The following is a 13,558-nucleotide window of genomic DNA, read 5'->3' on the forward strand; positions in this document are numbered from 1 at the left end:
TGTTAACTGAGATTTTCCTCTCATCTCTCCAAATTTAGGAAACATTGAAGATTTTCCATCAGATTTTCCTATTACTAAAACTTTGATTCAAGAACCTGAATACCATATTGCTCAGGCAACATAACATGGGACTCAAGAAAATCAAGTAAATCTGCTAAGTCCAAGAAGAAGTCCGTTCTCCAAGGAATCAAAAAAAGATTGAATATATCTGTTGGAGAAGTTCCTCAAGGAAGATAATGATAATTCTAATGGTGAGTCTAAAGCATCCTCTAAAACTTTTGTTGATAATACTAATCTTTATATCTTTAGACATGAACAGGAAACCATCCCAAGGCTATCCAGTAACTGATCCCCCATCCCAGAATGATGAAATTATTGACGTTGGCACAAGCCAACAAAAAAACCACATTATTACTGAAGACTTCTAATAAAGACCCATCGATTCCCGCTGCATCCAATACTACTACTCTATTCTCACCCAAACCCAATCCATCCAGATTAAACCCATTTTTTTATAAAACTAATAAAATTACGTTGATCTACCATAGTGTTCACATAATAAAATGGGAAACCCATCTCTATGTTGTCAAGAAGATCCTTGATTCAGATATTTCCTATTGCTACTATGACTACATTGAAGCTTGGTTAAAATTCATGTTATTCCAGAATATTGAGATGTCTTATTCATGATTTATTAACTTTGATAAAAAAAAAAAATTAAATTCTTAATTCCCTCTATGTTTTCTAAGATGGTGGACACAATTTGGCCAAATTCCAGAACAACATAGGACTCAAGAAAATCAAGTAAATTTGCTAAGTCCAAGAAGAAGTCTATTCTCCAAGGAATCAAGAGAAAGGATTTAATTTATCTATTGAAGAAGTTCCTCCAGGACAATAATGATACTTTTGATTACGGGTGCAAATCGATCGGTCCGGTTTGGTCATATTTTCGCCGGTCGGTCCATTCGGTCCGGCATCTTTTTTTTTTAAAAAAAAGGTCAATTAATAAAAAATTGATTTAAAATACTAAATTAAACTAAGTGACTTATTAATATGGATTATGTATCAAACTTAATAAACAAATATTTTATATGGTCAATGATAATAAATTAGACTGAAATTACATTATTAATTTATATAATTACTATATAATTAACTAATTGATATTATATATTAGTTAATTCATAGAATATTAACAAGTGTTAATAACATATTTAAAATTTTATATTGTTAATAGTGATAGGTTAGATGAAGATATATATAACATATTGTTAATTTCTAGAATATTAACAAGTATTAATAACATATTTAAAATTTTATATTATTAATTGTACAATTATTATATAAATAATATATATAAAATATTTTATTTTTATTTTTATTTTTTCATTTGGTCTGGTTCGAAAAAATCCTGGATCGTGGACCGGACCAAAACTTTTCGGTCCTCTAAAACGTGGACCGAGACCGACCGGTCTCAGTCTTGATCCAGTCCGGTCTGGACCGATCTGGTCGGTCCAGATGGACTGTTTATCACCCCTACTTTTGATGGTGAGTCTAAAGCATCCTTTGAAGCCTTTGTTGATAATACTTATCTTTATCATAATGTCTTTGAATATGATCCGGAAACCTTCTCAAGGCTATCTAGTGATTGATCCCCCATTCAAGAATGATGAAATTATTGATGGTGCAAGTCAACAAAAAATACCACATTATTACTAAAGACCCCTTGATTCCCACTGCATCCAATACTACTTTTCTATTCTCACCCAAACCCAATCCATCTTGATCAAACCCATTGTTGATAAAACTAATAAAATTAAGTTGATCTACCACATTGTTTACATAATAAAATAGGAAACATGTCCCTATGTTTTCAAGAAGATCCCTAATTAAGATATTTCCTATTGCTACTATGACTACATTGAAACCTGGTTCAAATTCATGTTATTCCAAAATACTGATGTAACGTCCGTCTTTGTGGTGTGACTTTTTATAAAATGATTTTAGAAAGGATGACGGGAATTACCTTTTGATTTAAAACTTTTTACTTCCATATATAGGGTGAAGACTCTACGTTATAAAATAAAACGTGCTTTGAGAATAAAAGAAGTTTATAGCAGAAACCATCAAACTTAAAATAAAATGTCTCTCATACATTTAAAACTCTCATGCCTAGAAATCTGTGCTCTTCCCCTTGGGCCGTGTCCTTCCTGACACGTCCTGCTCATTTAGTTCCTGTGGGGGGAGGGGCATACATAAAAAAATTAAAATGAGTTGAATACTTAGTAAGCATTACTTCATACTGTAAAGATATAGCAACATAGGATTTTAGTCATGCATTCATCACTCATACGTACATACAAAAAAGATAATAGGCATACATTCATTTTGAAAACGTCACTAGGCGGGGATTTTATTAAGAGGGACAGTTTTCTTTTCGTAAAACACTTCTCTCGCTAGTGCTTTCATTTCTTAAAGAGTCCAATTTTTTGAATCAACTAGGGCCTTACGCCAAGGGGATCCCCTCTCTCCTTTTTTATTTATCCTTATGGAGGAGGTCTTGACAAGGTTACTTCGGAGGAATTTGGAGGATGGTCATATTGGCAATTTTTATCATCCACTTGGGGCGCAATTTTTATATTTGCAAATGGGGGGAACAAGTCGATAAAAAATTTGGTGAAGGTCCTTGAGACGTATGAGAAGTGGTCGGGTTAGAAAATTAGTAAGACTAAATCAACGATTTTTTTGTCCAAGCATACTACCCAAGCTCATAAACTGGGTCTATTGAGAAGCACATGTTTCACGGAAGGCAAGTTCCCAGTTACATATTTGGGTGCGCCTTTGGTTTTAGGCAAGTTAACTTTCCAAATTATGGAGCCATTAGTGGAGAAGAACCGAAAGAAAATCGCTTGGTGAAAATTTAAATTGCTCTCGCAAGGTGGATGATTGGTATTGCGTAGACATGTACTGTCTAGCATGCCCATACATTTGATGTCTTTCATGAATGTTTCGCTATCTCTTGCATTAATTCCCTCTTGGCTAAATTTTGGTGGGGCGAGGTGGAAGGTAAAAAGAAAGTCCATTGGCATTCTTGGGGGAAAGTGTGTAAATCAACTTCGGAAGGGGGTTTAGGTATACGACATCTTAAGGAAGTTTAGAAATCTCTCCGTATGAAACTTTCAGATTACTTACCTCTAACAATTTATGGGCAGATTTTTTCAAGGCCAAATTTTGCAAGAATAATCATGTTCTTGCTCGGAAGGAGAGACAAAATGACTCGAGATTTTGGAGAGCTATGGTGGCCATAATTCCGGAAGTCATGGATAATGTGAAAACCTTGGTACGCGGTGGAAACTCATCTTTTTGGTTTGATAGGTGGCTTGCTTCTGGCCCTCTTTCGGTGAGAATAGAGGAGATCTCAAATAAGAAACTATGCATTCGGGATTGCTGGCAACACAATAACTGGAACTCTGATCTATTGCTGGAGTTGGTGGAAGCCGAAAAACGATGGAAATTTTATAAAATGTACCAGCTAGTAAAAGAGGTGCGGATGTTGGCATTTGGATGCTTGCCTCTGATGGGAATTTCTCCATAAGAACAACATGGGAGACAGTGAGAAGTAGAGGAGAAAATCTGGTGTGGAACGACTGGCTTTGGCATCCCTTACTGCCTAAAATATTTTCCATTTTTTTATGGAAAGTATGGTTCAACTGCTTGGCCGTAGATGATAGAGTCCAGGCCAAAGGAATTCTGCTAGTTTCAGCATGTGACTACTGTGCGTAGAGGTGCCAGGAAGATATTGATCATATTCTCTCATTAGGTGAGGTGGCTGCAGATACCTAGTGTTGGGCTAGTGTGATGTTGGGGACCCCTTTTCACATAATCATTCCCTAGAAAAACAGAATCACCAGCTGGTTTTCTTATGCCAGAAAATAAACCATTAAGGGTATTTTAATTGGAGTGATGTCGTGTGTGATTACTTGGTGCTTATAGAAGAGAAGATGCAAAGCACGTATGAAGGGTGTGAAATAGAATGCAGAACATGTTTGGAGACAAGTTAGGTTTTGGGTTAGTGCTGTTACAGAGCATTCAAGTGCCTTACGAAAGCTCCACATTGCCTGATATGGAGATTTTTTGGGAACTCAATCTTCTGCATCGTCCTTTTTGCGCAAGGCCAGGTAAATTAATCTTGGGTTAAGCCTTCTTTTGGTTCGGTAAAATTGAACTGTGATGGTAGCTGTTAGGGTAATCTTGGTAATTCAGGAGGTGGAGGAGTTATTCGAGATTGCCATGGCAAGGCAATAGCGGTTTTTTCTAGTCATTTTGGGCAAGGCACGAATAATAGTGCAGAATTAAAAGCAATCTTGGAAGGAATTCGGTTGTGCAAACTGCTTCGATATTTGAATGTGATAATTGAAAGTGACTCGCATATTGTCATGGATTGGCTTCGGAAAGGTACATGCTCCTTATGGTATCTTTTGGGTGGAGCTACTGGCAGCATTAGAATGGGTGAATTTCATGGTGCTTCATCAATATCGGAAAGGCAATAGTGAGGCTGATTTTCTTGCAAGAGAGGGAGAAATGGGGAAGAACGTGATTTACGAAGAGAGGCATACGTTACCTCTATATCTTAAGGGGATTCTTCATTTGGATAGGTAGGGTCTCCCATCCTTTCGTAAATAGATGTGTTTTGTTAGTTTGGTTGTTTTTCTCTCTTGGTTTTGCAGGTTTGCGGCTCTCTTGAGCTTTAGGCTTGTTTTAGAGTGGTGGTTTTTTGTCAAGGCTGATTGAGTCTCGCCATCGTTAGGCGGGTTTTGATCGGTTATTGTTAATTTTTTGGGTGAAGCTTTTTGGTTTAGTATTCCATATGCTTCATATGTTATCACGGTATTCTTCCACTACAAGTGAGGGTTTTTAATCAACTTGGGACGGGGCCACGTCGCGAGTGGTTACCGGCTATTCAAAAAAAAAAAAAATACCACATTATTAATGAAAACCCATGCTAAAGACTCATTGATTCCTGCTACTGGTTTTTGCTTAGTCAGAGATTCCTGTTGATGTATCCCTACTTTTAGAAACTTTTTTTATGGTTAAATGAATAGTAAAAAAAGTCAAATTTATTGTTCATTGTACTAGTAATCCACCCCTTTGTCTATATAAGGGTGCTTGGCTTTGTTGAAAGATAGAACATTTTATTTTCGGAGAACCCTTAGAGGAGATTCAGAAGCTAAGAACCCTTCTCTTTTCCTGCTTTCTTGTACCATGTAAATATTTTCATATATTATTGTTCATCGAAAATGGAGAACTACAACTGTTCTAGTTGGTAATTCGTGAGTATTTGGAGTATTTTTTATTGCTTACTTTCTTTCTACTTCAATTTATTATCACTTACAACTTTTATTCCAGGCATCTGGTCCATTTGGACTCCAGTTATCTAATCCCAGAATTTAATTATTTACTTACTTTTACTTACCTATCTAATATTTTCATGTATTGTTGTTGATTTGAAATTGAGAACTACAACTATTTCAGTAACTAATTCGTGAGCATTTTATTTTGCTTACTTTCTTTCTACTTCAATTAATTATTACTTACTTACAACTTGTATTCCAGTCATCTGGTGTGATACCCATATGATAAGGATAAATGGTAGGTAGTGTATGAGATCTCACATTACTTGGGAAAGAGAAGTTTTTGCTATTTACAAGATTCCAATAGGGCTCCAATTGTATCATTGACTAATTTTGGAATATAGGTCATGTGGTTTGGGTCTTCAATTTGGACGTTACAAATGGTATCAGAGCTTACCCAACACAAAATCTGGGACTTGAGTCGTATCACTTACGTCGGACTAGCACGAGAAGGACTTCGGGAATTTAAGGGGGTAGATAATGATACTTCATATAATAAGGATAAGGATAGGTAGTGTATGAGATCCTATATTGCTTGAGAATGAGAGATTTTTTCTCTTTATAAGATTTCAATGGAGTTCCAGTTGTTTCATCAACAAGTCCTTTTGGAGTATAGGTCATGTGATTCTGGCTTTCCATTGAGACGTTAGATCTGGTCCCTTTGAACTCCAATTATCTGGTCCCAAAATTTAATTACTTACTTAGTTTTATTTACTTTCCCAATATTTTCATGTAATGTTGTTCATGAAATGGAGAATTACAACCTAATTCGTGAGTAATTTGAGTATTTTATTTTTCTTACTTCTTTTTACTTCAATTAATTATTACTTACTTACAACTTACATTCTAGTCATTTGGTCCCTTTAGACTCAAGTTATCTGGTCCCAGAATTTAATTATTTACCTACTTACTTTTATTTACTTACCTGTACTATCACTTCAGTTGTTTTTTTTTAATTAAAGAGAATGAAGTCACATGTTCAATAGTGACCCCTAACCAAGTTTATTAATGAGCTCTCACTTGTGGTGGAGAAAAATGTGGTAACAATCACAATACTTGGCATTTACAAAAAAAAAAAAAAAAAAATTGAAAATAAAGAAAACAAATCCCCAAGTACGCAAAAAAAAAACCTATCAAGCCTGTCTCTAACCAAAGTCAAATCACATGTCCTGAATTTACATTCAACACTTTCGAATCTGAGGTAAACCACATGCATCTGTTTTGATGACCCCTTTCAACAAATGAGGAAGCTCCGTTGGACCTACCCAAACATGGGAAACACCATTACTTCCTAGCCGGGCCAAAAAATCAGCAACCTTATTTCCTTCCCGATATATATGACTAACATTAAAATTTATTTCTCCCAACATTTTAACTATATCTTCCCAAAAGTTCTCTAGATACCAAAGGGTACATCTTCCGTTCTTAATCCAATTCACTAATATTAAAGAATCCATCTCAATGATAAGATTATTGAACCCCATAGTTTACAATGTTTAAGACCTGCCCATAGTTAACTATCACTCCAGTTATCTAGTCCATTTGAACTCTAGTCATCTGGTCACTTCCCTTCATATATATATTTGAAAGAAAATGATAATATGTCGCCTGGCTTGCCCCTCAATTTGATTGCTCATGTATTTTATTTTTTAATTTTTTTTAATAGTTAAAAAGTGACTATTAATATATTGATATTTTTTTACAAAAAAAATATTTAAAGATGTTTAAAAATGTTTGAAAGATATAGAAAAAAAAGTGCAATTTGCACTAGGGGAACGCCCAGTTATCAAAACTGAGCGGCATAGTAGCAGCACCCTTATTATAATATTAATTTTCATCCAAGAAAAAATTATATTAGAAGATGAGAAAAAAGAAAGTAAAATCCATTGTATGTAATCTTACTCCAAGGAGCCTTTCTCTTTTAATTACATTTTGAATGTAGTTTGGCTAAGATAATAAAAGCCCAGTGCGTAAATTTCTGTTTACGCAGCTATAAATATGGTTTGGACCATATGCAAACCATATGCATGCAATATAATCTTTTTAAATCATATTTGCAAATTTGTGTTTTATGACAAGTTATTTTAAGTAAAAGCTAATTTTTACCTGATTTTATGGCACGTGAGTTTGAGAAAATGACAAGTAATTTCAAGTACTGTGTTGCTTAGGTTGCTCGATTTTGAAAGTTCTGTGTTAACTCTAAAAGAAAAGATAGTAGGCTCACGGTTGTTCCTTTGTATAGATACACACTGTAAGGGGATTTCTCACTCACTCATAAGCCCACTAGGATTTCACCTCAATAGTTGGCCCAGGGTCCAAACTTGCCCATGAAGCAACTCGCCTAAAAGGAAAAGTAAGCAATGATGGCTGATGGGACAGACAATCCTAACGCCACTCGGCCGCATCCTGCTCATGGGGGCTCGTACAGGGCAGAATGGGAAAGACAGAGAACCTTTGATCTTCTGACAAGGGAACATCAACGGACCATCGATGATACCAGCAGAGTAAAACAAATCGGAAAACTACACCGTATTAATGACACTACTGCCCGAGTAACACACCACATTAATGGTGATGTCGCAGAGGCACGCTGCATTTAAATAACTTTGACAAAAAGAACTATAAAAAGGACATGGGCTCCATGAGGGTAGGCACGAGCTGTCTCCCCAGACTTCCGGTATAAATAGAAATTTTCAAGTACGAAAAAACTCACTAGACTCTCATTCTTTACAAACTTCCAAAATACTTTACTGATTTTGGCATCGGAGACTCCACGGCTCCAAGGTTGCCCTCTCCCAGCTTCTTTCTTCTTCGTTTTCGTAGGCTCAGTTTTGAAGACCTAAGTTGCTAGAACCTGACTCAAATGCATACGAAATACGACGTTAACACACAACCATAATTAAATCACTGATCATTATAGTATCGTAATTATTAACCCAGACACATTAAGTTCCAATGGCACTCCTATAATCATGGGCTCCAATCAAGCTGCTGATACTCTATACATGTGAAGTAAGTGATCTCACCATTAGCTACCTACACAATATTAGCCAATATCGGAATTCTCCATACATAGTATATTTCCTTCTATAAATCCCAATTGTACAATACACCTTGTAATAGTATTTGTCTAAATACGATTGAGAAGACTCTTGGCACTTTAGTGTGATTGAGGAATTTTATCAAACACTTTCAATACATTGTCTTTAGTAATTACAATAATTTTACTTTAGTTACGAGTATGCATGCACACAGATTTCCCTACGCAGGATGCTCGTGCCCAAAACGACTATCTATCTTATAATAAAACTCAATCTTTGCAGCTAAAGCGCAATTTAGAATGCTTAATTGGTGTAGATGGTGTATAACCTAAGCAATGTTTGGATTGTCCCAACGACCTTTTTTTTTTTTTTTTTTTTAAACCTTCATTTGTTGCCTTTGTTGTTTTTAATTTTTTTAAGTTTTGAAGCTTTCTTTTTCTATCTTTCGATAGTTTAGATTTGATACAATTCTTAAAATTTTTAATTTTCCTCATTCTCATAGCGTACCATACGAGATCTCCATTTGATTATCTTACAAAATTCTGATAGACGGTATTATTAAAATAATATAGTCTGTAAAGAGAGAAATGAAAATTGAAAACCTGAAAATATATTTTATAATTTGCACTAATATATTTTTATTCACAGAAATGAATGAATTATCATAACATAAAAAAAAATAGAGTTGCAAGAGACACAAAAGGATCCCACAAAGGGATCTTATACACTGATGTGCCAGTGTGCCACGTCTCCCCCCCTCTCTCTCTCTCTCTCTCTCTTGCCTCCCCCTTTCCCTCTCTCTTTCTCCCCTCCTTCCCTCCTTGCCAATGTTGTCTGCCCTCCCGAGGTGGTTCCCGACCACCACAGACGGCTAAAGGACAAGCCATTGGCTCAGATCCCGCCACCCAACCACCTAGCGGTGCGTGGTCGACCACGCACACGGTGTGCGAAATGTAGTCCCCGATCACTAGCATGCACAACAAGCTTGTTAGGGACCCCCTATCTTGTTCCTAATACTAAGGACCACAAGCTTGCCTTGGTGAGGATGATGACCGAGTGACCTTGCCAACTTGCTTGGCCTTCCACAAAGGGTTGGTGTTTGGGTGATGAAATGATGGAGATGATGATGAACTTGGATACGCTAAGTGTTCAGGGAGGGCAAATCAATGTGGGCGGGGATTTGTCTTTGAGTGTGGCACCAAGATGATGGGCTAGGGTTGAATGAGTGAGGTGAGGTTAGGGTTTTGGATGATCTAAGTGATGATTATGAGTGTTTGGGCCACTTTGATGGTAATTAGGGTTGGTACATTGAAGTGTAGTTAGGGTTTTGTGAGGTGGCTAGGGTTGATTTCGAGATTGGGAAGAGTTGGCTTAGGGTTGGAGTTTAGGATGATGTTGGGGTTTAGGAATGAGGTGGAAGAGTGATGCTAGGGTTTGGAGGCTAGGGTTGCCGTGGCTAAGGATGAGGGATTAGGGTTTTGGATGTTGGATGGCTAGGGTTGCCGAAATGGATATGGTAAGATTAGGGTTGGCGAGTTGGAGGGAGTTGACTAGGGTTGGATGATTTGAAATGGATATAGAAAGATTCTAAGATGGAGGAATCTTTTAGGATAGGTGGAGGATTTGGGTTTGGCTAGGATGGCAAGTCAATGGTTGATTAGAGAGATTTTAGGATGAGTGATTTAAGGAATTGAAGAGGATTTGCAATTCCTTAAATTAAGGGATTTGAAATGAGATTTGAATTTGAATGTGAGGAAGTCAAGACTCCTGAAAGGAATGAGTTACCTTATAAGGGCTTGAGGTGGGCAGCTAGGATTTTGTGGAGGGAAGGCTTATGATGTGACTGAATATGGTAAGTGTTTGTATGGGAAGATGGAAGGCAATTAGGGTTTTGGCTAGGTCAATGGATTTAATGGATGAAGGCTTTGTGGTAGCCGAATATGGAAGGTGGAGGTTATGGGCTATATGGATTGATATGGAGGGAATTATGGTTCCTAAAGTTGAGGAACACTAATATGGTATGAGTGAGTGGCGACTAGGGCAAGTTGTATGAAGGAATCAATTTATGGAAGGTGGACAAACTTATGGAAAGAATGACAAACAATATATTGGTTGAGTATATGGTATGGAATGGATCAAATGAGCAATGGAAGAATGAACACCGAGAACAAAATAATTAACACTCAAGAACAAAGTAAAATACTTAAGAAATTGAATGAACAAAAGGTAACAAATCAACTAATAATTCACGAATTGCACAATAGTTGAAATAAACCTCATGAATTGATAACTTGATAAAAACAAAGATAATAACAACTTGGATTCACGAATTACACCAAGTTGCAAGAACAAGATAAATAAATTACACCTATTCACGAATTGCAAGGTATAATCCTCTCTTTGGGATGGTCTTATTTATAAGGATTACAATTTGGAAACTCCCAATAGGTCCCTTGAAAAATAAATAATTAAATTAAAATAAACAATAAGCAATAACATAGTTGGCATGAGCCAGGTTGACCCATGGCATGCATGAGCCCATGCGTGGGCTAGGCTGGCCTATGGCATGGGCCATGGCCATGGCTCACATTGCTGGCAAGGCTGCTGGCATGTGGCTGACATGGCTAGTGGTTTGGCCATGGGCCACAAAACGTGGATTCCTACCAAAGCTGCCGTGAACTCCGTGACGGCGGTGTCGCTTGGACCTCCGGTGTCTTCTGCTCACCCTGAGGTGATCGACCACCATGGTCAGCGTGGAGAGGGCAGGGGTGGCGGCACGGGGGAATGAGAGAAAGAAAGAGAAAAAAAATAGGTAGAGACGTGGCACACTCAGTATGTGGATCTCTTTGTGAGATATTCCTTTGTGTATATAGTATTTTCCTACAAAAAAAAACATATAAACTAGGATTCGTAGCTATTGCTTGACGACATCAGCATTGAATTGTGGCGTCATTGCAGCATACCTAGAAGGATACGAAAAGACTTTTAACTCCCCACCAGCTACCGTGGATGACAAATAACCACCCACCTACCTTGCTTTTTTCGTTCTCCATGTGTTCTGGCTTCTCGGAAGTCTCTGGCTTTATACTTTTGCACTTGGCTTTTAACTGTAGGGAAATGATTCATCCATCTGCTTCTCAACAAAATACTTAAATATTAAAGAAGTTTTTAAAAAAAAAATAAATTTGTGAATTTTCTTACATATTTAAAATAATTTAAAAAATACTTAAAAAATATATACAAAAAAATGTATTTTACACTTTTCCACGAAGAGTATTAATGCTACTCATTATCTCAATTCCCATCATCCTCTCATCATCCTATGATGTGGCATTAGATGATTGAAGATTATATATTATATTTTACTTATGAATCTAATGTTAGTGTCGTGTTTTGTATGCCTTTAAGTCATGTTCTAGCAACTCAGGTCTTCAAAGTTGTGGCTGTAAAAAAGAAGAAGATAGAAATTGGGAGAGGGTGGCCCTAAGGAGGCTGGAGAGTATCTAATACCAAAGTCAATAGAATATTTTGAAAGTTTGTAAATAATGAGAGAGTCTAGCGACTAGAGACCAGAGAGTAGAGAGAGATAACTTTTTCGTACCTGAAAATTGCTATTTATACTGAGAGTCTGGGGGACGTCATGCTTGCTCTAGTGGAGCCCATGTCTTTTTTATTATTCTTTTTGTCAAAAGATCAAAGGTTCTCCATCTTTCCCATTCTGCCCTAAACGAGTCCCCATGAGCAGGATGCAGCCGAGCGATTTCAGGCCTGTCCATCCCATCAGCCATCATTGCTCACTTTCCCTTGTAGGCGAGTTGCTTCGTGGGCAAGTTTGGGCCCTAAGGCCAGGTATAAGGGCGAAACCCAATACTCTCGGCCGAGCGCCTAGTGGGCATATGAATGAGGGGGAAATCCCATTACAGTTACCCTGCTAATTGCTATCAGACGGGTCAGATAGGAATTCTTCCTTTCCTTCCTTGGTGACTGCGGCTATGTGGTGTTGGGGCCAGGTCTTTACACAATACTTGGCAACGGTTTGCCTTCAGCTTTTATGGCTTCATGTTGTATCTTGTCACTTCACGTTGTAATGGTTTGCCTTCAGCTTTTAATTCCTGATTGAAAAATAAGTAGGTTATCATAACTTTATCCTTAACTTTGTAGAAGTTAGAATTCGCAAACTTGGTCCCTTTGGCCTATGATGAGATGTGTTTGTCGCTTTTTACCATGTTGTTGATGTTCGCGTTCCTTGGTACAACATTCGGGCGATCGAAGGACCTGTCCCACACTCCATCGTGGAAAGGTTAGGATGCCTCAGGCCAACCAGCCCCTTTAATCCCTTGATGAGGTAATTCAGATAGCGATGTGGCTGCTCTTCTCTTTCATCGTGATGGGGGCTGGGGTAAGTTTTCAGGTAGCCTCGGGGTTGGACCCGCTCTCCGTTGCGGGAAAACAAGGTGGCCTCTAGCTCAATGTGTCCCTTGTATCCCCGTAGGAGGTAGGTTGTTCGAGAAATTTGTAACTGGACCCAATCCCGCCCATTGACATCGTAAAGAAGGGTAAGTTTGGGTCAGACTGGCACTGATTCCACACTTCGTCATAACGGAGGTCGGGATAAATTATTCGGGAAGCCGGGGGCTAATTCCGCTCTTTACCGCAGGGAGACAAGGTGGCCTCTGGCTTGACCCTCCTCCACAGTACGCGGAGAGGTAGATTGTTCGAATAGTCTATAACTAGACCCGCTCTCACCTATTGAAACTTACGAGGAAGGTAAGTCTTCATCTTCGAGTAGTTGAGCAGTACTCGCACTCCGTCTGTGAAGCATCGAAATGCCTTTAGCCAAACCACCCCTTTACACCCCTCAGGAGGTAATTCGAAAAATGATGTGGCTGGTCCACTCCTTTGGCACGATGGAGGTCGGGGTAAGCTTTCGGGCAGCCTTGAGGCTGGACCCGCTCTCCGTCGCGGGAGTGACAATGTGGTCTCTAGCTTAACCAGTCCTTTTGTTTCCCACGAGAGGTAGGTTGTTCGGGCAGTTTGGGATTGGACTCGCTCCCGCCTGTTGACATCGCAAGGGTAAGTTTTGAGTTAGGCTAGCGTTGAACCCAC

Source organism: Juglans regia, chromosome 14 (assembly GCF_001411555.2).
Source record: "Juglans regia cultivar Chandler chromosome 14, Walnut 2.0, whole genome shotgun sequence".
NCBI classification, from domain to species: domain Eukaryota; kingdom Viridiplantae; phylum Streptophyta; class Magnoliopsida; order Fagales; family Juglandaceae; genus Juglans; species Juglans regia.